The following is a 22,560-nucleotide window of genomic DNA, read 5'->3' as shown; positions in this document are numbered from 1 at the left end:
GTTTTAAGAAGTAGATTTACTTATTTTTGCAGTTTTGCCACTATTTTTTATTTATTATTCTTTCACATTCCGATTGTCCCCCCTTCATTCCGGCAGGGTCTCCCGCTAGTTCCCCGAACATGGGGAGCTAGTCTGAACCCCGCCGGAATGAAGTACTCCTGGCAGGATGGGAGATTCAATCGGGACCTGAAAGGTCCCGATAATTAACTAATCTACATATTTAAAATAGATTTTAAAAAGATTTAAATTACTTACCTGCCTTCCTGCCGGTTTCCAGCATGGTCTGGCGGGCGACTGCTCGCCGGCTTTGGGGGATGCACATCCGTTCTCCGCGCACGCGCAAATCCCTGTTCAAGACTGCAGACGTGCATTTCCCGGCCGAACCCGCCAGAAAACTGGCAGGCGCGAATGGGAGAATCGCGGCCCATGTGTGCCACATTGCCAGGGAGTGGTGACAAAGTGGTATCATCACTGGACTAGTAATCCAGAGACCCAGGTTAACACTTTGGTGACCCTGATTCAAATTCCACCATAGCAGATGGTGAAAGTTGAATCCAATAAATATCTGGAATTAAATGTTGAATAGTGACGATGAAACCATTGTTAATTGTCGTAAAAACCCATCTGATTCACTATTGCTCTTTAGGGAATGAAATCTGCCATCCTTGCCTGGGCTGGCCTACATATAACTCCAGATTCACAGTAATGTGGTTGACTCTTACATGTCCTCTGCAATGAACAACAAGCCACTCAGTTCAAGGGCAATTAGGTTTTGGCAACAAATGCTGGCCCACAGCTGTGAATGAATAAAACAAGATGGGTGGAGTTTAGTGAGACTGTCTTTTGAGTTCATTTCTGTAAATGCAATTAGGAAAATAGGCAGCAGGTTAATGTTTGGAAGACTGGTTAAAAAAGACTGTCAAGCTTTGGGTCTTATGTAGCTTGTAGATCCCTGGAAGTTGAGAGATAAATCCAGACCTATACCTGCAGTAAATGTAAAGATGTATCATCCATGATGCAGCCTGCAAGTGAGAGCTGGTATTCAGTTGGAAAGAGCAAGAACCACTGGAAAATTTGTTTCGCTGGAAGCTAAAGGAAGAAATCCTCCTTTCAATAAAAGGCAGTTAACCTTGTTGCAGTTGAAGTTCTGGAAATAATCAGTGTGGTTGCAGTTTGAAACTATAATAGAGCACAAGTGGAAAAGAAGGATGTTTTCTGATGTTTTAAACTACCATGCAGCAGTCAACTTTAATAATAATGTCCCTTTAACATTTCAGCATTAGTGAGTTCAGCAATACCACAGATAATAGCTTTGTATAGCTATTTGTAGAGCTGGCAAACCTTGTACAATGACAAAAGCGTATCCACAATCTCCAAGCAATACAACTTCCATATCTGCAAAGCCCAGTCATAAGTTCAAAGAATTCCTACAGAGTAGAAAGAGGCCATTTGACCCATCGAGTTTGCACCGATCACAATCCTACCCAAGTGCTCTCCCCATAACCCCAGTTATTTACCCTGCTAACCCCTTGACACTAACGGGAAATTTAGCACGGCCAATCAACCTAATCCGCAGATCTTTGGATTGTGGGAGGAAACTGGAGCACCCAAAGGCAACCCATGCAGACATGGGGAGAACATGCAAACTCCACACTGTCACCCAAGTCGGGAATTGAACCCAGGCCCCTGGCCCCATGCTGCCCCTAGTCAACTAGTTGTACATTATTGATCAAGTCTTAATTTTTTTAATGCATTTTCATAATCATTTTTGAGTTCACTGTATAAAGCTATGAGCAAATTTAGAGCTTATATATTAATATGATCTCATAATAATGAAGGTCAAATGAGCGAATTAATCAAATCGATATATCATACTTCAGAAGCACCTTCTAAACAAAACACATAAGCTTCCAGTGCAACATGGAGAACATTTTATCACACCCAGCATTTGGGATACTTGCCTTTATTAGCTGAGGCATAGAATACAAGAGCAGGGAGGTCATGCTGGAACTGTATATAACGCTGGATAGGCCACAACTGGAGTACTGCATGCAATTCTGGTCACAACATTATAGGAAGAATGTGATTGCACTGGAGGGGGTGTAGAGGAGGTTTACCAGGATGCAGCTTGGGTTGGAGGATCTGAGCTATGAGGAAAGAATGGGTAGGCTGGGGCTGTTCTCCTTGAAGCAGCAAAGGTTGAGAGGGGACCTGATGGATGTGTTTAAGGTTATGAGGGGCATTGATAGGATGGATAAGAAGGTACTTTTTCCATTAGGAGAGGGGTCAATGAGCAGGGGGCATAGATTTAAGGTAAGAGGTAGAAGGCTAAGACGGGAGTTGAGGAGAAACTGTTTCATCCAGAAGGTGGTTGGAGTCTGGAGTTCATTACCTGAAAGGGTGGTTGAGTCAGAAATTCATAACATTTAAGAAGTATTTAGATATTCACTTGTGCTGTCATAACCTCAAAGGCTATGGGCCAAGTGCTGGAAAATGGGATTAGTGTGGTCAGATCTTTGTTGACTGGTGTGGACGCAATGGGCCGAATTGCCTCCTTCTGTGCTGTAAATGTCTATGAATCAAACCAACTGCAAGACATAGTTATGGAATAAAGGAATTTGAACATGTGAAATACTTCACTGAAATACTTTACAATTCTGTTTCGTGATATCTACAGGGTAATCACCAATCTATCCTTAAAGTATCATAAAAATAGATATGTTTTAATTCTTATCCTGCAGAAGGGAGAGAACATGAGTAAATCAATAATCAAATAATTGTATGCAGATAGAGATAGATAACACAGAGACCCACATATTTAGATTTTAGAAGTAAAAAATAGGATGTTGAAATATCAACATATTATTTTACTTAGTTTTTTAAAACCCTTAATTCTCAGCATTGTATCATACCCATTCTCCACGAAGTGCTTTGTCTTTTGCTTTGTTGTTTTCCTCCCAAGAGAATTTTCCTTTCCTTTTAACATTTCTGATTGACGGTCATTGTAATATTCATCTCTTCACGTAAGTTTCGGGTTTCCACTTAAATGGTTTTATTTTCTCTTCATCTCCAGCTAAATACTTTATTTTAAATACTCCCAGATTCTCTCCCAGTACCACCAATTATAATCTCTTCCAAACATTTCAACCCTCCCAAATGAAACTCACATCTATCCTAAAGTTTTAAACATGCCTCCATTACTCATCCTTTCCCTTCAAGGATAACCTGCAAGCTCCAGGAGCTTGTTTTATATCTTTGTTCATAAAACAAAACTATTATAGTAATACCCATCAGGTTTAATTAACTTTTTTTTTAGTAAATTAACTTTTTTTATACAGTTCATCTCTATAATTACATCCATTTACCTCTGGATATATTTTTTCTCCATTTCATATCTCTTCTGTTCCCACCATCTTGGTTATTTTACAAACATTTCCCAATTGAAGTGGTGGAACCCTCACACCTCTGGATCAGAAGATTGTGGGTTCAATGTCCATTCCAGAGACCTGAGCACAAAATCTGGAGGGACACTCCAGTGCACCACTGAGGGAGTGCAGCGCTGTCAGGGGTTGGCAGTTTTCAGATGAACTGTTAATACAACGTCCTGTCTGCTCTCTCAGGTTGATGTAAAAAATCCCATGGCACTAATTCAAAGAACCACAGGGAAGTTCTCCTCAGTGGCCTGGCCAATATTCACCTACTAACCAACTTCACTGAAAGGGATTATCTGATCATTATCACATTGCTGTTTGTGGGACCTTACTATGTATAAATGAGCTGCCGCATCTCCTACATTACATTGACTACACTTCAAAAGTAGTTCATTGTGAAGCATTTGGGACATCCTGGGATATTGAAAGACATTGTAGAAAAGCAGGTCTTTTTTCTTTGAAATTGGATACTCCATTTCATATATAGTTCAAGTCTAGCTCTTCAGAACAAGGCAAAATACCTAAATCTGAACCCTATCAATTGTACAGATTACCAATCAGTTGTCAGGTTATCTGATGGTACAAGCTATGAATAGGACATTTCCACCTGAACAACTCTAAATTTTGTACTCCCGTTCCACTTGACGATCTCTACAAATGTAGACACATGATTATAAAAATCCTGCTCAATGAAAATACTGACAGGCACTGTCTTAAAGACAAGACTCATATTTATTTGCCTTTTCTTCACATCACTAGTTTCCATTTAAACTGGTGTTCAAATTTGCATGGGTTTCTTTGCAATCGTCTTTAGCAGATGTTTCAGAGTTATCAACTATCCTTTAAAATGAACTTTAATCGCAAGTACTTGTGTTATACCTATTCTGGACTGAGAAGAAAGCGACACCAGAAATAATAATGGGATAAAAATCATTACCTTTTGGTTCACCAGTTTTACAAAAATAAAATATATATCAAGGAGCTAATTTTCACCTTTATATAGGATAAAAGTAAAATACTGCGGATGCTGGAATCGGAAACAAAAACAGAAAATGCTGGAAAATCTCAGCAGGTCTGACAGCATCTGTGGAGAGAATAGAGCCAACGTTTTATAATGAGCATGTGATCCACTCTGCAAGTTTACTGCTCCAGCAAGGAAGCTGGAAAATATTCCCTATGGTTTAGGAATTATTTTTTTCAAAAAATCTTTATATTTCCCCCCTCCCCCCAAGTGGCTCAGAGAGTCCACTGCCTGCAAGAATGTTAAACACTGTACAGGAATTTCCCCGTGATTTTCCTTCACTTGCAGTAGCTTCTAATTAACCTTCAAGAGTAGCGCATCTGTGATCAGTTTACTGCCAATCCACCACCATCCTTAATTTTAGGAATTTCTGAAACTATAATACTCCATGGCCTAAAAATTGGACTACACACAGCCCATTTTGCAGGTGAAAAATGGGTGCTGAAGGATCCAATATGGCATTTGGCATGCACACTGGGTATTCATTACACATTGGATATGATAAGATTCCTGAGGTCATCCAAGGCGTCTGCCTGAAATAAGAATTAGGTCCACTGCTGAAGTTCAGAACTGGCTGTGGCCAAACGGGCCATCTAAAATGGCGATTTGTAAAGCACTCTGGGACAATTGGGCAAGAACTAAAACAACAGGCTGCAGTTTAAAAGGCAGAGACAAACAGGCTGCAACCCTGACGAGTGAATAAACAGGATATGTTTCATCTCCAGGATGAAAGAGACTTTCTGGTCACACTGAGTTGTGTACCAGACATGAGGGCGCCGTGGCCCCTTGTTTGGAGGGAAGGTGTGAACTCTATGTGCCTCCAGCACCTACAGGCATGGCCGTTGGGTACACACCCAGAGATCGGTGTGGCAGCACCTGATTGGACTCTTATCAATCAGGGTGATCAAGCCCTGATCGGTCGATTGACAAGAATCAGGAGACCGCCCAAAAGGACACGAAACCAGGGAGGGATAAAAGATGCTGCACAACAGAAGAAGCTCTCTCTCTCTCTCTCTGACCCCACGAACGAGCTATAACAACGGTGAACATCGCCAGTGACGACCAGCACGAGGAGAGCCACCACACCCGAGAAGGAAGGAAGGAAGACCAGAGCACCAGACCAGACCAAAGAACCAGACTACGCAGACGACTACCCAGACCAGCGCACAGATAAAGGCCAATATCTACTTGGGTATATGCCAGTCACGCAAAGTTAAGTTAAGTTCTTATATTGGACTTGAACTTTAGTATTTTCCTGTAAGATAACTTATCTTTGGTTGGGTGGGTGATTATTAATTGTGTGGGTTTAAATAAATATTGGTTGTACTAATAAGACGTCTACTCGTAGTTATTTGTCCACCGTATAAGGGTTAAAACAGACTGTGCGGCAGATAAGAGGCAACATGGCATACTGCATTGGGATGCCAATTTGAGATGTGCAGCTTATATATATGCTGATACGGCCTGGTCCTCAAAATCACAATACCAGCAGTAGGTTAGAGCAATCTGTCTGCTGTTTTGCCATCCAATAGTTAAATTCCATTTCTAAATCTTCTAATGGGATATATGAGCCAATATAAGACATGATTAATTGATGCACTTTAAGGGACTAATGTAATGCATGATTTTGGCCCATATTTGATTCCCTGACCTAAAAGTAATGAAATTCCTCTGCTTCAGATATTGAGATACTTGCATCAAGCTAAATCTACCTGTAATGTTTGTAAGCAGAAATAATTTGCATTGGACTGAAATAACTCCTCAGAGGCCGGTGTCCCTTCACTAGGTTCCCTTTATTTACAACCTTATCTCCACACTTAAGCATGGTTCAGGTATAAAGTCAGAATTTGGAGTGTCAGCAGCTCTGACACTCCTCAATATATATATACAGGTGAGACTCCCTGATTGGGCAGGCAATCATTACCTCAATCAGGGCACTCATACTTCAAGAAACCAACCTCATGGGCCTCGTTAAGGTCATTACATGGACAAACCCTTGTACTGCACATGGATACACATTTTCAAAGTTCATGAGATGAAGGAAGATGGTTACCATCAGAGTAATTTGTTCTGATTAATACATGGTACGGTGAAAATTTAAAGGGAGAAACTGGCATATTCTGTTGGCCACAGTAATAAAGCATGGCTGGTCCAATCAAAATATGCTTGAAGAAGATGAGCAATCAAAACGTTATTGGCAGAAAATGGTACAATTAACAAATAACGTTGAAGATATATTACTATGCCATATAGGCCATTCAGCCCATCAAGTTTCTATTGGTATAATAAATCACTCTAATCCCAATCTACTGTTAACTCTCCATGCCATTTTTCAAAGTAAAAATCTAAATCCTTTACAAAGAATTCACAAACACTGTTTCAAAATTGATTTGTAGTAGATTTCACACTCAAACTATCTTTTGTGTGAAGAATATTGTTCTAACCTCCCTTTTAACTTTATGATTATCTTACATTTGTGAGCTCTGTTCTGTCTTGCCCAAAAGTAGAAGAATGTGCAGTATTCCTGTACACTAGTAGGAATTTAAAACATTTGATCAGTGAACCTTGTTCCCTGGTTGCTCTCAAGGTACGTTTCATGGTTTGGACGAAATGTTCTGCTAGTCCATTAGGAGCAGGATGATACAGTGTGGACCAAATATGTTGAATACCATTCTCACGAAATAAAGTTTTGAATTCTTGTGAGACAAATTGAGGTCCGTTGTCACTTATCAGTTGTTCAGGGAATCCAAAATGACAAAACACTTCTAACTTCGCGATAGTAGATTCCATCACAGTGACCTCTGGCCTCTTAGCATGAGCACCGACCATTACTAAGAACATGTGCCCTTCAAAAGGTCTTGCAAAATCCACATGCACTTGTTGCCAAGCCTCTTCAGGCCATTCCCATGGATGCAGCCTCTTTTTTTTTACTTGTTCAGAGGATATGGGCATCACTGGCTGGGCCAACATTTATTGCACATCTCTAATTGCCCTTGAATTGAGTGCTTTACTAGGCCATTTCAGAAGGTATTTAACAGTCAACCATATTGCTGTGGGTCTGGAGTCACATATAGGCTAGACCGGGTAAGGATGACGGATTTCCTTCGCTAAAGGTCATGAGTGAACCAGATGTGTTTTTATGACAATTGACAATGGTTTTATGGTCATCATTAGATGTTTAATTCCAGATTTTTATTGAATTCAAATGTCACCATCTGCCGTGGTGGGATTCAAACACTGGTCCACAGAGCAATATCCTGGGTCTCTGGATTGCTAAATTTCATCACAGCGACCTCTGGATTGCTAGTCCAGTGACAATACCACTACACCACTGTCTTCCATTAACCTGCTAAGGATGGCAGGTTTCTTACCTTACGCGGGAAGAACATGTTTTAACTTTCCTTTCAATTTCTGCAACCAATCCAGGCCACTAGAAATAACTTCTAGCTATTTCCTTCATGTGGATGATTATGCAATGCCCCGCATGTAGCTTGTCTAACACTCACTTTCTCAATGACAAAATGGCAGTGGCGGAATGATCACTCTGAACCCCCACAAAAGACAGCTCCAATTTCCTGCAGCAGTCGGGGTTTCAGATTAGGTGCTAGTTCTGAGATGTTCCCCGTAATACCATATCCATCACTTCTGAGAGTATCAGATCACTCCGAGCATGCTTCCTCACTTGTCTAGAAGTGACTGGTGTCTTGTCTACTTGCTCAAAGTAGAGGATATTCCTGCTTGAGTAGTCTGACGAACTATCGGGTAGTGGCAATCTTGAAAGTCCATCTGCATTACCATGTAGACTTGATTTTTGATACTTAATGGTATAAGGACGTGCAGACACAAGCGATGCCCATCTTTGCATTCTACTTGCTGCAAGTGACAGATTTCCCGTGTGTGGGCCAAAAATGGTAGTTAGCGGATGATGGTGTGTCAACAATATAAGTTCTCTCCCCTATAGGAACTGATGGAATTTCTTTACTCCAAAGATGATCCCTAATGCTTCCTTTTCAATCTGAGCACAGTTATGTTCAGCCTTGCTGAAGTTCGAGACACAAAAGCAATGGGTCTTTCTTCACCTGAAGGCATGATGTGGGAGGCCACCGCTCCTACACCATGAGGGGATATATCATACACAAGCTAACTGTAGGGGTAGAATAGGTTCAAAATGCATAAGAACTTCAGATTTGAGTAACACTTCTTTGGCTTGCAGTAAAATGTTATTACATTGATCTGACCACTTCCACATCTTGTTCTGGCACAGGAAGTTGTATAATGGTTTCAGAGTGGTTGCCAAGTTTGAAAACAAATCATCCGTAATACTTCAACAATCTTAGGGGGGAATGCAACTGATTATTATTCTGAGGTACAGGTGACTCTATAACCTTTGAAGGAGATTTTTGAAGACTGGTGGCGATCTATTGAAACAATGCAGGACCAGAGGTGATATCAAATGGCAATCTTCAGTGTTAGAACAAGCCTTTGTCAGAAGTTCCATTGACTTCTTGTCCATATTCATCTGTAAGTAAGCCAGGCCCAGGTCAATTTTGCTGAAACGCTGCTCTCCTGCCAATCCTGCAAACAAGTCTTCAATGTGGGGTAATGGGTACTACTCCGCACATAACACTGGATTAATGGTGACCTTGAAAGCTCTGCAAATCTTTACAGATCCATCCTTCTTGTGACGGGGACTATCGACGTGGCCCATTCACTAATGCTAACGGGTTCCAAGGCTCCTGTTTTCACAAGTCGTTCCAAATCAGCTTCCACCTTCGACCTTAGAACATTTGATACAGACTTTGCCTTCAAGCATTTTGCTTGGCTTTGTTTTATTTTGAGTTTAACTGTAACATATTTCATGCTCCCCAATTCTCCATCAAATACAACAATGTGCTTCTTTAAAATTTTTGTGAGGCCTAATTGTCCATTGGCCATCATGTTGACTTCAGCCCAGTTCAGTTGAATCTTTTCCAGCCATGTACGATCCATCAATGCTGGGTAGTTGCTCTTTACTACATGGAGAGACAAATCTGCTGTTTGCCCATTAAGTTGCACATCTAGTTGGATGTGGCCCCTCAGTGGAACCACTTTACCTGTGTACGTCTTCCGCACTATCTTTGATGGCTTCAAGGGAATGTGTTTGAGTTTCTCCCTGTAGATAGTTTCTGGCACCAGCAAGACTGCTGCCCCAGTGTCAACTTCCATCCTTACTGGCTGTCCATCCAACAGTGGAGTGACCCAATATCAGTGTGTAGCACCAACCCTGGCCAGCACATTCAGTGATTCCTCCTCAGACTGAGTTGCTATGTTTTTCTTGACCCTTTTGAACACATGAACCTTTTGTCCTGTTTAAATGCAGTCTTGGTTTGTTTTTGTTTTTATTTAGAGCTTGCTTTTTCTTCCAACAGGCACAATTTATGTGTCCTTTTTTTTCCACAACTTTGGGCTATGGGCCCGATTTTATCATTCGGGCGTGAAAACGTGGTAAAGTCGGGTGTGAGGCCATTAATGTGATCCGCGCCCGCATAGATGGCCACTTTACCAAGGCCCGGGAATGGCCGTGGTCCGATTCGCGGCCAAAATCGGCGCAACGGCGATTTAAATGCATTTGCATGCATTTCAATTGAATTAATGAACTGCCCGCCCAACTTTATCAGCTTTTCCCCCTTTACCACCACATTCGCCAGTCCGGAATCACGCCGAAATGGACATGCTGAATAAAAGTTGCTTCGGGCGCTCCAGCTTCTGAAGAGGTGAGTTCAGAGCTTCCAATGGCTCTCTGACTCAGATGGGGGGGGGGGGGGGGGGGGAGGAGGTGGCGGATCAGATCATTCTCTGGTGGGGTTAGGGGGAGGGAAGAGGGAGGCCTGATCATTGTCTGGAGTGGGGGGTGGGAGGAGGGCAGATCATTCTCTGCTGAGGGGGTGGGGAGGGAGGAGGAAGTGGGTCAGATGTACCTCTAGGGGTGGGGGAAGGGGATTGAGGCCACATCATTCTCTGGGTGGGGGGGGGGGGAGGGGAGTGTGAGGCCAGATCATTCTCGGGGGGGGGGGGGGGGGGGAGGAGCAGGGAGGCTAGATCATTCTCTGGTTTGGGGGGGGAGGAGGGTAAGATGTATCTCTGGTGGGGGGGGGGGGGAGGACGGGAGGCCTGATCACTCACTGGTGGGGGCGGAAGGCCAGGTGGATCTCTGGTGGAGGGGACAGGGGGTCCGCTGCCACTCTGCGGGCAATCGGTGGGGGGGGGAAGGGGGCAGAGGGTCGCAATCGGTCTGGATAGTTGTGGGGGAGTGGGTAGATAAGGGGGACAGTGATATTGTGGGGGTGGGGTGATGTCCGTCGGGGCCATCGTTCCCGGGCCATTTTATCCGCTTTTTGCGGTCCGGGAGTGATCTGACATGGGTGCACTTTTTCACATTTTTTTCTAACTGCGCATGCGCAGTTCACAGCTCCAATCGTTTCAGGTGCGCTAAGCCCCACCCACAGCGCAATTCAGACCGGCGATTTTTTTTTCAGTCTAAGTGCATGTGGGAGCGCCTGAAAGCAGATTTCCAAGTCGGATCCGAATTGCACCCAGATTCAGCACTTAGAATGAAAATGGTAAAATCAGGCCCTATGTCTTAAAACCAGCATTCAGCTGCACAATAGTTGCACACTGGTGAGATGTATGACTTTTGAGGTTCTTGGTTGTTGATTGAGCTGCCATTTTATGTATTCGAGTACGCAAACTCAATTTCTGAGCTTCCTTTGCAACCAGTTCCATAGAAACAGCAACTTCCATGGCCTTTTTCAGAGTAAGGTTACTCTCCATTCGCAAACGTTTCTGTTTTGTTTTGCTGTGCAGACCATAGACGAATCTGTCCTAAATAGTGTCATTTAGCACATCTTCAAACTCACAATATTCTGCAAGTCTTTTAAGCACGGCCATGAATTATGCACTTTACTTCCCCTCTTCTTGGTTTCTTTTGTTGAATCTAAAGCGCTCTGTAATCACCAAAGGTTTTGGCGAAAAATGTGCTTAAAATATCTAAGATAGGTTCATATGTTTTAGTGCCTAGTTTCTCAGGTTACACTAAACTATGAAAGAGATTAAACCTCCCCCCCCCCCCCACCCCCCCCTCCCAACCCCCATCAAGCTTGGGAAAGTGGGCACCTTAATATCTTCAGCTATTTTGTTTGCCTGCCCAAAATTGTCAAAATACTCCATTGCTCCACCATTCTTCTAATCGAGGTTTCCCGTATGCACACTCTGCAGCTATTCTGATTTATTTTCTTTCACACAAGGCAACAACCTGAGCTTCAGCCTCTTACTTCACACACCCAGCTCACCTGGCTCGTCAGATCCGGAGCACAGGCTAAAAGTTTTTTTTCTAATTTTTCTGTTCCTGACAGTTAATTTGTCTTCCCGGGTGGCTAGCAAGTGATTCGTCATCGTCCTTGTCACCAGTTTCAATGTTGCGCATTGGAGAATGACGCAAGGGAGCACGGAGAGTCTAAAACAATGGAGTTTTATTTATGGAGCTGTGTTCTCTCACATGGCTGCTTCTTCTCTGCCTGTTTCCCATGCCAGAGACTTATGACATCACTTCCGGTGAATATATGAATACATTAATACAACAGAGCTCAGTAAACCAGTAAAAATTAGTACAAATGCATATCAAATATCTTCTAATGGTCTGAAATATTTGAAGGGATAATATTCCAGCTAATGCTGATCTTTGTGAGACTGCAATTCCTATGTGTTGGTGAAAGTTGAAATCTTTGCATTTTAATCTAATTCGATTTTGTGCTATGCTCAGTGACTATCAAACAGAACTATTACACTTATTTCCATGACAATTAATAATTATTTCAAAAAACCTACAAGAATTTAAAGCAAAAATAACTTTCAAGGATTTGCAGATGTCCCCAATTTAGAGATACGCCCAAAACAAGATGCTTCTGAGTGCTTTGAACCACAGGACTTCACCCTATAGGCTTTTCTCATGGTCGGAATGTCTGCTGTCTAAACACAGTTTACAAGATTAATCATGCAATTATTGAAATTCATTTACTGGGCCTAGTGATGCAAAAATTAGGTTCATTAATTAGTTCTCCCTTCAAACTTACTTTTGCTTACATCCAAGTCCATAAGCAACTTGTACCTCTAACATTTATCTAAAGAGATGTTTTTAAATAAATTACTTTTAACATATCTATACTAATATATATATATACCACTATATATCTATAGTGCAAAGGAACGCAATCATATTGGTATTTTCCTTTTTCACAATTATGCACAGGTGACGTGGAAGTGTTTTACTTTTCCAAATTGTTGTTCTGTCTGAAAATATTATGAAACGTCAAAGAGAACACAAAATACAAACAGGAAAGTACCAAATATAAAATGTGGCATACATCTCTTATGTACAGCTTTATTGTGACCACAATTATATACATATTTTATCCTTCCTCAAACAACAAAAGTTTTGAGAAACAATTTTCCATGAAGGCTTTGCCTTTTCAAGTGTTTGTCACACTGTTCCAAAGTCTAAGAGCAGCAATTAAAATGAGGAAATACATGTGCAGAGAAGAAAGGACTGCTTTGAAGCTGTAAAACCTTAAAGTAATAAATACAATTGTGCTTCTTCAAGGATCAACTGATTTACCGGCACTGAATGACAAAAGAACCCCCCAGTTTACCTAGAGTAAGTAGTAGGAGAGTTCATTAAGAAGTAAATCAAAATACAATGAATTAGCTCTATTTCCATACATTATTAAAATCAGTATGTTCTGGTTTCTTTCTGTTCAAAAAATCTATATTAACAGTCCCTAAGGAATTTCTATGTTAATTGGGCCCATACTGAAATGCATCCATTGTTACATTTCAACAGGATTTTCCCAGTAATCTGACAGCTTCTGATGCTGCAGTTGCAGATCTGGCCACTTAGTTGAATGATGCAACAAATATTTATGTCTTTTATCTCAGTTCTGCCACCACATTGGTCATGATTGTGGGGTTTCCCTTCCCGCCATCTGAAGAGTTGATGCGAAACACAGCTCTTCTGACTCTGCCTGCCCTGCAGCCATTCCACACTTGAATGAGCATCAGTTAGCTGCAGGTGGAACATCTGCCCCTCACTCTGATTGGCTGGCAACTATCTAGTCCCTGCAGCCACATGAGCAGCAGTGGAAAAAAGAGGAAGTGCATAAAATAATAGAGCCTAAATCATAGAAACTAGAAGCAGGCGTAAGTCATTTGAGCCTGCTCTGCCATTCTTTTCATTTGATTTGATTTATTGTCACATGTATACAGTATACAATGAAAAGTATTGTTTCTTGCAAGCTATACAGACAAAGCATACCTTTCATAGAGAATGAAATATGGAAATGTCTGTGTCGAGTTTGCACATTCTCCTTGTGTCTGTGTGGGTTTCCTCCGAGTGCTCCGGTTTCCTCCCACAGTCCAAAGATGTGCAGGTTAGGTTGATTGGCCATGCTAAAATTGCCCCTTAGTGTCCTGAGATGCGTAGGTTAGAGGGATTAGTGGGTAAATATGTAGGTATTTGGGGTAGGGCCTGGGTGGGATTGTGGTTGGTGCAGACTCAATGGGCCAAATGGCCTCTTTCTGCACTGTAGAGTTTCTATGATTCTGTGAAAGCAGAGGTGCAGAATGTAGTGTTGCAGTCATAGCTAGGGTGTAGAGAAAGATAAACTTAAAATAAGGTGGGTCCATTCAAAAGTATGATGGTAGCAGGGAAGAAGCTGTTTTTGGGTCAGTTGGTACGTGACCTCAGACTTTTATATCTTTTTCCCAATGGAAGAAGGTGGAAGAGAGAATGCCCGGAGTGCATGGAGCCCTTGATTATGCTGGATGTTTTTCTGAAGCGGCGGGAAGTGTAGACAGAGCAGGAGCCATACCAAGCTGTGATACATCCAGAAAGGATGCTTTCTATGGTGCATCTGTAGAAGTTGGTGAGAGTTGAGGCAGACCATAAGACCACAAGACCATAAGACATAGGAGCATAATTAGGCCACTCGGCCCATCGAGTCTGCTCCGCCATTCAATCATGGCTGATTTTTTTTTCGTCCCCATTCTCCTGTCTTTTCCCCATAACCCCTGATCCCCTTATTAATCAAGAACCTATCTATCTCTGTCTTAAAAACACTCAATGACCTGGCCTCCACAGCCTTCTGTGGCAAAGAGTTCCACAGGTTCACCACTCTCTGGCTGAAGAAATTCCTCCTCATCTCTGTTTTAAAAGGTTGTCCCTTTAGCCTGAGGTCGTGTCCTCTGGTTCTAGTTTTTCCTACTAGTGGAAACATCCTCTCCACATCCACTCTATCCAGACCTCGCAGTATCCTGTAAGTTTCAATAAGATTCCCCCCTCATCCTTCTAAACTCCAACGAGTACAGACCCAAAGTCTCAACCATTCCTCATATGACAAGCTCTTCATTCTAGGGATCATTCTTGTAAATCTCTTCTGGACTCTTTCCAAGGCCAGCACATCCTTCCTTAGATATGGGGTCCAAAACTCTCACAATACTCCAAATGGGAGTATTGTAACACTACAGACATGTTGAATTTCCTTAGCCTCCTGAGAAAGTAAAGGTGGTGGTGGGCTTTCTTAACTGTAGCGCCAACGTGAAGGGACCACAACAGATTGTTGGTGATCTGGACACCTAGAAACTTGAAGTTCTCCACCATTTCCACTTCCGTTGATGACAGGGGCATGTCTTCCATTACGCTTCCTGAAGTCAATGACCAACTCCTTCGTTTTACTGACATTGAGTCAGAGATTATTGTCGTCGCACCAATTCACCAGATTCTCTTATCTCTTTCTTGTCCTCCGTCTCATCACTGTTTGAGATCCGACCCACTACGGTAGTGTCATCAGCAAACTTGAAAATTGTGTTGGAGGGGAAATTGGCCACACGGTCATGGGGGAAAAGGAGTATAGTAAGAGGCTGAGGACACAGTCTTGCAGGGCACCGGTGTTGAGAATAATCGTGGAGGTGGTGTTGTTGCCTATCTTTACTGATTGCAGTCTGTGGGTTCGGAAGTTCAGGATCCATTCGCGGAGGGAGGACCAACCCCCAGATTGCAGAATTTGGAGATGAGTTTTGTAGGAATAATGGTGTAGAAGGCTGAGCTGTAGTCGATAAAAAGGAGTCTGACCTAAGTGTCCTTGTTTTCTGGGTGTTCCAAAGTTGAGTGTAAGGCCAGGGAGATGGCGTCTGCTGTGGACCTGTTCCGGTGATAGGCAAACTGTAGTGGATCCAGGCAATCTAGGAGATTCATTATGGTCATGGCTGATCATCTAATTCAATATCCTGATCCCAGCTTCACCCCAAATCCCTTGACCCCTTTAGTCCCAATAGCTGGATGAAACAGCGCAGTATGCACATAACGTATACCATTCTTTTGCATGAATTCCTGAAACACGTCACTTGTAAACCTAGTGCCGTTATCAAGCGAATTTGATAACCCATGGGTTACGTAAATTTGATGCAGATTTTCTATTATGACAGGAGCTGTGACATTACTCATATGTGCTTCCAACCATTTTGAATGCACCTCTTTGACAACCAAAAACATGTGACCCATGAAAGGTCCCACAAAGTCCATATGCAATCTGGACCACGGCCAATCAGGCCACTCCCAAGGGTGAAGTGATGTTGGCGGCACCGTATTCTGGTTTACCTGACAAGCGGAACAGGACTTCACCTTGTTCTCCAAGTCCAGATCCATAATATGGCCACCAAACATATGACCTGGCTAGACTCTTCTTTTGAGAGGTATCTGGGTGAGCCTCATGAATTTCATCCATGACTTTCAAACGACCGGCGGATGGGGGGGGGGGGGGGGGGGGGGGGGAAACAAACACTCTCGGCCCTCACAGTATGCAATCATCTTGCACACGTAACTCACCTTTGCGCCTTACATAAGGCTTCAACCCATCATCTTCTACGATAGTTTGCTTTCCTTGCATCAGAAATCTTTTAGCTTGTGACAGATAGGATCTTTATCCTTCCACTGCTTAATTTGCTTAACACTCACTGGAGATTTGACAACTCTCTCTAGTAAAGAAAATTGTCTCGGGAGGATAAAATACCTGGGTTGGGAAATCCAGTAAAAGGAGACAACTCAACGCATCTTCATTAGCAATGTTCTTCTCTGCCCTGTACATGAAGCTGTACTAATATGCTGACAATGTAATGCCCAGCACTGTATTCTTGCTGAGGCCAAGAGAGGAATACATTTTGGTCGGTGAAAAGGCTCATCAACGACTTGTGGTCGATACAAATGGTGAACAAACAACCATAGAGGTACTGATTGAATGTGTATATCCCTTTTTGGCCATTGTCAGCATCCTAAATGGGAAACCAGACCTGTCCTCCATTACATGAGAAAGTACCGCCTCTGCAACTTAAGGCAAGGCATTTGCACAACAGAATAAGTTCCCTGTCTGGATCAAAATGGACGAGCAAATTAGTCAATTGCAGCAGTGCTTGTGTGCAGACTCCACTTCGATTTGGTTTCTTTGTGCAGAAGTAGAAACAGTGGAGCCAACACTGCAGAGAGCTCTGGCAAAAAGCTTCCATAATAGTTTATCAAACACAAAAGTGACCCGAGCTGGGCCTGTCCGCGTATTCTGCCCTATCCTCACTTCACTCATTAAACTCTTCGACCACCCCAAACATAGCCATGGTGCTGCTAGCTTAAACTTCTGTTGAATAAAGAAAGCTACTGACTGTATGCAATCCTGTGTTGAACAAAGAAACACTTCACATTTTTCCCTCTCAGTTTTTTCCTTGCCGCTAAAAATGTGGTAACCTGAATCCACAAATAAGGTAGTCAAATGTGTTGTTAAAAGAAGAATCTTCTTTATATAAATAAATAATGAAGTTTAACAAAACAGTAGTAAAGAAAAGAAAACAGGAGTACAATAGAACAGATCTGGATTTACAGGACTCTCTTGCAGACAGAAGCCCTGCCCAAATCCTCCACGTGCTCAGAATAGAGAAAGGCTTTATAAGAACACATTGTAACACCTGCTCAGTACTTTGGTTGATTGGCTAGCCTGCTCTGTGCACTGGTGCCCCTTGCCACTGCCCCTGCGGGTCTGTCAGGACAGCTCCTCCATTTACTTTCTCCCATTTAACCAGCTTTAGTATTGAGGGAATATGGGCACTAAAAGTGCTTGCTATAAGATGATGGGTTAAACTGAAGCCTGATCTGCCCCTCAGGTGAACACAAAAGAACCCATGGCACAATTTGAAGAAGAATGGGGAGTGCTCGGTTTCCTGACCAATCTTTATGCCTTAAGTAAAGTAACTGAAAAAAGGATTGTCTAGCCATGGCTCTCAATATTATTGGTGGGATCTTGCTTTGCGCAAATTGCCTGTTGAGTGCAAATTTCTGGCTGCAATTCCCTACATTCCAATACTGACCACACTCCAAAGTATTTTATTGACTATAAATAACTTTGGGACATCATGAACAATGTCCACTCTAAATTTAGAGTCCCTGTTCATTTGAATGCACGGTTACCATTAAATCTTTTGTGGACACACGCGATAGCTTAAAGAGACCAAGTTATGAGAAGTCCTGCAAAACTTTCTGGATTGCTGTATGGCTGTGCACACAACTTACAGGAAACATTGATCCTGAAGCTGTGAAAAGCTGCTGGACAAATATCAGACTTTTCCTTTTGCTTTCAGAAAATCTCAAAACTGTCAAATCCCTTACTTCCTTTCTTCTTAGTACAATCATAAAGCTTTTAAAAATCAAAGCATGACATCACCTAATAATGTGCTTTGACTTTCATTACTCAGTGTTGGCATCCTTCCCCTTGATCAGTAGAACATCCACTGAAATATTTTTTAGATATATTTGGGGAATACACATATGGAGGTATTTTTGGCATTGCAGGCATTTTACTTCATGTCACACCCAGGAGTGGAAATCATTTATAAAATACTAACTTGAACCAGAAAACTGCAACATTGTAGTGTAGCCTTTCCATCTGTTATTTCACATGTGCATTCAAGATGCTGACAGATTTTGCAAAACGATGTTTACTATTTTGAAACTTTTCAGAGGGAGGAAAATAGGTCAACATGCACATGAAGATGATGGCCTGTTATTTTATTATGACAAAGCTTAACACACAAATATTATGTCAAATGGGCAATGGAAGATTTCAAATTCCAAACAGAATTTCCAGGTATCTAAAAAATATTTCAATGGATGTTCCAGGTATGAGGCCATAGCATTATTAGGCCTGCAATGATTGAGCAACCGACTCAATAGGGATGACTTTTGCATATTGCATTGATCAGGTGAGCAGTGTACATTTCAGCTATCTGAAGGAGTTGGTGTGGGGACCCAAACCATTTTTGTGGTTGAACGCATGTACATGAATTGAGTGAACTAGTAGTGTGAAGTTGCAGACCAATCTGGTCTGTATGAATGTCATATCCCACTCAGCCTGGTTGATTCTTAACTTACTCTGAAGTTGCCTCGCAAGCCTCTAGTTGTATCAAGCTGCTAGAAAGGGACAAAAGAATAAAACTGGACAAATGACTTGGCTGTGACCAAGGCATCAAATCAGGATGCACAAAGGAACTCCTGGCCCAGTCCACCCTGCAAAATCCTTATCAAGAAAGTCTAGGGACGAGTGCCAAAACTAAAGAGTTGTCTCAAAGATGAGTTAAGCAAGAACCTTGCATAGCCATACTCAGAATCATATCCGTCAGCCAACAACCCAGACTCTCTCATCACATCCATGGTGATGTCCTTAACCACAGTAGGTCAGAGAAAGTGGGGACTAATTGGTACTAATAGTTGTTTCTGGAATCCTCAGGATTGACTCCCAATCCTATACAATTTCATAGCCTCAGATTAAATATGTGCATAATATGTGAAAGGAAATTTCCTGCTGATTTTTACCTACCGCTTGCCCTCAGCCAATGATCCATTCTTCTTCATGTTAGAGAAAGCATTAAGGGGAGAAAAAGTGCTCTGGGTTGAGAATTTCAATGTCTACTACCAGTATGGTGGGGGAACCATCATGAGAAAATAACCTTCTTGACTCTGTTTTCACCAATTTATCAGTCACAGATGCATCTGTTTAAGCCAGTATTTGTATGCAGGATCATCCTTTGGTCTCTATGGGGACCAAGTCCTATCTTCATTGAGCACAACCTTCATAACATCATGTGGTACTACTAACATGTTAAGTGGAACAGATTATGAACAGATCTATGAGCTTAAAACTGGCTATCCATAAAAGTAGCTCTATTGCACCTTTCACAACCTTGGATGTCCCAAAAGGGTTTACAGCCAATTAAGTGTTTTTGAAGTATAATAACTGTTTTAATGTAAGAAACATGGCAGCCAATTTGGGCACTGCAAACTCCCACAAGCAGCAATGTGATAATGACCAATAACGTGCTTTGAGGTGCTGATTGAAGGATAAATATTGACTAGGAGATCAGGTATAACTTCCCCACTCTTCTTCAAAACTGTCACGTTATCAGGCAGATGGTGCTTTGGTTTAACATCTCATCCATGGGTCACTGTGGAACATCAGCAGCAGGAGAACCAAATAGCTCCATAATCAGTAACCTGCAGGTCTGGTATGTTGCTCATTCTTCCCTCATCACCAATCCTGATTCAATAAGGAGTGGAAGACCACATGTTAGGAGCAGAACTAAGCACATTTCAAGTGCTGATAACCTGCCAAAACTACAACACAGGGTTACACAGGACATAAGGCAGCAAATTAGAGGAGTAAATTGGAAGGAGGTATTCTCGGGGAAATCTACTGAAGAGGTGGCAGTTTTTCAAGGAATGTCTTTCTAGGGTTCTACAGGACAATGTTCCGAGCAGACAGGGAGGAGTTAGTAGGTTAAAGGAACCGTGGTGCACGAAAGCTGTGCGGGACCTAGTCGAGAAGAAAAGGAAAGCGTACAAAAGGTTTAGAGAGCTTGGCGAAGATAGGGATCTAGATGAGTATACGACTTGTAGGAAGGGACTAAAGAAGGAAATTAGGAGAGCCAGAAGGGGTCACGAGAAGGCCTTGGGGGCACGTAGAATTAAGGAAAACCCTAAAGCATTCTATAAATATGTGAAAAGTAAAAGGATGAGACGTGAAGGAATAGGGCCTATAAAGGTGAAGGCGGGAAAATCAGTACGGAACCAGTAGAAATGGCAGAGGTGCTTAATGAGTATTTTGCCTCGGTTTTCACAGAGGAAAAGGACATGGGTGGATGTACTGTGGGCTTGTGGTGGACTGAAAAGATTGAGTATGTGGACTTTAAAAAAGAGGTTGTGCTGGAATCTTTGAATGGCATCAAGATAGATAAGTCGCCGGGTCCGGATGGGATGTACTCCAGGTTACTGTGGGAGACGAGGGAAGAGATTGCAGAGCCTCTGGCGATGATCTTTGCGTCGTCGATGGAGACGGGAGAGGTGCCGGAGGATTGGAGGATTGCGGATGTGGTTCCTATTTTCAAGAAGGGGAATAGGGATAGCCCAGGAAATTACCGACCGGCGAGTCTAACCTCAGTGGTTGGTAAGCTGATGGAGAAGATCCTGAGGGATAAGATTTATGAGCATTTAGAGAGGTTTAGTATGCTCAAGAATACTCAGCATGGCTTTGTCAAAGGCAGATCGTGCCTTACGAGCCTGGTGGAGTTCTTCGAAAATGTGACTAAACACATTGACGAAGGGAAAGCGGTAGATGTGGTTTATATGGATTTTAGAAGGCGTTCGATAAGGTCCCCCATGCAAGGCTTCTAGAAAAAGTGAGAGGGCATGGGATCCAAGGGGCTGCTGCCCTGTGGATCCAGAACTGGCTTGCCCAAAGGAGGCAGAGAGTGTGTATAGATGGGTCTTTTTCTAATTGGAGGTCGGTCACCAGCGGTGTGCCCCAGGGATCTGTTCTGGGACCCTTGCTGTTTGTCATTTTCATAAATGACCTGGATGAGGAAGTGGAGGGATGGGTTGGTATGTTTGCCGACGACACGAAGGTTGGTGGGGTTGTGGATAGTCTGGAGGGATGTCAGAAGTTACAGAGGGACATAGATAGGATGCAAGACTGGGCGGAGAAGTGGCAGATGGACTTCAACCCAGATAAATGTGTAGTGGTCCATTTTGACAGGTCAAATGGGATGAAGGAGTACAATATAAAGGGAAAGACTCTTAGTACGGTAGAGGATCAGAAGGACCTTGGGGTCAGGGTCCATAGGACTCTAAAATCGGCCCCGCAGGTGGAGGAGGTGGTTAAGAAGGCGTATGGTGTGCTGGCCTTTATCAATCGAGGGATTGAGTTTAGGAGTCCGGGGATAATGATGCAGCTATATAAGACCCTCGTCAGACGCCACTTAGAGTACTGTGCGCAGTTCTGGTCACCTCATTACAGGAAGGATGTGGAAAAGATTGAAAGGGTGCAGGGGAGATTTACAAGGATGTTGCCTGGATTGAGTGGCATGCCTTATGAGGATAGGCTGAGGGAGCGCGGTCTTTTCTCCTTGGAGAGACGTAGGATGAGAGGAGACCTAATAGAGGTATATAAGATGTTGAGAGGCATAGATCGGGTGGACTCTCAGAGGCTTTTTCCCAGGGTGGAAATGGCTGCTATGAGAGGACACAGGTTTAAGGTGCTGGGGGGTAGGTACAGGGGAAATGTTAGGGGGAAGTTTTTCACACAGAGGGTGGTGGGCGAGTGGAATCGGCTGCCGTCAGTGGTGGTGGAGGCAAACTCAATAGGGTCTTTTAAGAGACTCCTGGATGAGTACATGGGACTTAATAGGATGGAGGGTTATAGGTAGGCCTAAAAGGTAGGGATTTGTTCGGCACAACTTGTGGGGCCGAAGGGCCTGTTTTGTGCTGTAGTTTTCTATGTTTCTATGCTAAATAGCAAATACAGCCTGTCATAGTCCGAACTAAGCAATTCCACAAAATGTAAAGTAGGTCAAAGATATTCTAGTCATGTTCAGTTGTAGACAATTAAACAACTTAAGGCAGGGTTGAGGCTTCATGAAGATTCCACCCTCAGCCGCTACTGAGCATAAGTGCAAACGAGGCTGAGCGTCTTCAACTTTCTTCAATTTTAA

At 42.7% G+C, this 22,560-nt stretch overlaps 1 protein-coding gene across 14 annotated transcripts in view; it reads right to left on the bottom strand.

The window, feature by feature from the left end:
• Positions 1 to 22,560, bottom strand: part of nbeaa (neurobeachin a) — an 812,689-nt gene that overhangs the window by 232,416 nt on the left and 557,713 nt on the right. The gene's annotated exons all lie outside the window — the stretch shown is intronic.

Source organism: Mustelus asterias, chromosome 10 (genome assembly GCF_964213995.1).
Source record: "Mustelus asterias chromosome 10, sMusAst1.hap1.1, whole genome shotgun sequence".
In the NCBI taxonomy this organism is placed as follows: Eukaryota; Metazoa; Chordata; class Chondrichthyes; order Carcharhiniformes; family Triakidae; genus Mustelus; species Mustelus asterias.
The sequence above is the reverse complement of the archived record's forward strand: the minus strand, read 5'-3'. Positions and strand labels throughout refer to the sequence as shown.